This window comes from Trachymyrmex septentrionalis, unplaced genomic scaffold (genome assembly GCF_001594115.1).
Source record: "Trachymyrmex septentrionalis isolate Tsep2-gDNA-1 unplaced genomic scaffold, Tsep1.0 scaffold13, whole genome shotgun sequence".
Taxonomy (NCBI): domain Eukaryota; kingdom Metazoa; phylum Arthropoda; class Insecta; order Hymenoptera; family Formicidae; genus Trachymyrmex; species Trachymyrmex septentrionalis.
In genome coordinates this window covers 6561851-6564162 of record NW_017304438.1, presented here as the reverse complement: position 1 = coordinate 6564162, position 2312 = coordinate 6561851, and the positions used below count along the sequence as shown (strand labels likewise).

The following is a 2312-nucleotide window of genomic DNA, read 5'->3' as shown; positions in this document are numbered from 1 at the left end:
ATATATATATATATATTTATATATATATATATACATATATATATGTACAATATATATTGTATATATATGTATATATACAACAGCCTGGTCACGGTTGCGTGATTTTCACGCAACGGCGCGGCATCCCGTGAGTGGAGGAATATTCTCATCCATCAGGGCAGGATACTACGTACGCGACATTAGCAGCACTTAACGTACACGAAGCTCTGATTCAGATGACGGAACAGCTCAATAACGAAACCTTCCATCACAGGACGACACTAATGCGGTGAGAAATAATTGGATTTTCCGTAAGTCTGTTGCAGATGATCTAATCGACGCCCTAAACGATGCGCTGCGGAAACGACTACACTGTTCTTGATTGGGGAGGATCGACGATCACATCTGGAATTCTAGGATCAATACAACGAAGGATATATCTCGATAGTACGGACCATCAGAAAAGATTCACTCGTATCAATCCCGACAGCTCTCTACGAGATCTTCTAAGAGGCACGGTTGGTGAGTAAATACGACTATTAAACGCGGATAGGCTACACCGTTCGCGGACCAAGGATTAGTGGAGACATTAGGAATAGATTGCCGATTTGCACGGATCCCCATGGTTCTCCCTTAGGATTAGAAAGGATTACGCGCGGGTTAGGCCTACGATCCGATCGAGATTCCGATGTTCGTGGAGAGATTGGGAGCGTATCGGGATAATGACCTCGACGTAGAACATTCCGACACGGCGCCACTTTTCTCTTCCTTCTCTTCGTCCTTTTGCCTGTCTCGCTTGCTCCGTTTCCTCAGCATCCGTTCGTGCGGATAAGGAAATTATGGGATCGTCCGATTTCTTCTATGCTATTTGTTTAATCGCTCGACTTCCCATCTATCGATTGCCACGTATGTACGCATTCTTGTCGAGAAGATTCATCCATTGCTCATTCTTTTATTTTTATATTGTATGTTTTCCAAGCAACAAAACAATCGATCGAAGTAAACAATTCGATACAGATGTTTTATTAATTATTAATATATAAAAATGCATAAGGTGTACTATTTCATCATCTTAAGTATATAATAGATATAATCTTTGCAAAAAGTGATTGAAATTGTAAATTTATACTTTACTATAAAAATGAATGACATACACGCATGAAATATTCAATAAGATTAACATTTATATTTAATGAATACAGTTTTATTTTAAATGAAAATTTTTCAATTTTATCTTAATTATTTTTTAAAAACACGTATACTTCTTAGTGAAATAATACAAATTTTAAATCGCTACCAAACTTGTTGTATTACTTTCACAAATACAACATGAAGAAATCTGTAAAGTTTTCATTATTTTTTCATTTTGTTAAAAAAATATATATAATACATCCTTAATCAAGATATTTCTCCGAATTTTTCTTGCGTTAAAATTAACATAGATTGCTACTTATGTAGCTTAGTTTAATCATCACAATGGACGCGCGAGAATCGAGAGGGTACAGGTCGCATTTATTTCAACCACTGCCTGTCCGTGAATAACAGTAATCATCCGGCGGAATCTGCAGGGGGATAACACCGCCCTACGGTTTCGTGTGTCGCTAATCCGAAACGCATATAGACGAGTGTAGATAAAATGTAAGAAGGGCCGAGGGTGATAAACTTAGTACGATCGGATGAACAGCCCTTCTCATAATAGCAACGAATCTTTATTCACGTTTCTCTTATAATGCAAAGAAGCCCTTCAGGCGATACCAATTGATTAAAGTATCATGAAAGTGTCTCTAGCATTATTTAATCACTATAAAGTTTTCATTAAAAGATATATAATTATTTGTTTTAAAGATATAATTTGAATTTTAGAAATCTCATTGAAACGTAAAATTGTTTTAATGTAAAATCTCATTAAAACAAAGGATTTCGCACTAATTATATGGAAAATTAAGTCCCGGTGAAATAAATCAATTTTCACGTATGATGTAGCTATAATATGAAAAAAAATGTTAGACATAAGGCTCAATAATGACTAGTTTTTACGTTACAATGCATCAAAGATGCTGTGTGCACAATGTTTATTGCACTTTTGATACACCATAACTCAAAAACTATCCATTATTTTAGCCATATATGTGTATATAACATTTTCTACATCACATTATAAGTTACGTCGTATGTGAAAATTAAATTATTTTACCAACCTAATTTTCGTATAATTTCGGTATAATTAATACGAAAGCTGTTATTAAAGTATTTTTGGATAAAATTATATATATTTATGTAATTCTATGTGAAAAATATCTTAATAAAATTTACATAGAAGCATGTACAAATTA

At 34.1% G+C, this 2312-nt stretch overlaps 1 pseudogene; it reads left to right on the top strand.

Moving 5' to 3' along the window:
• The window catches only part of LOC108756725, a 52831-nt pseudogene that overhangs the window by 1049 nt on the left and 49470 nt on the right, over positions 1-2312 (top strand).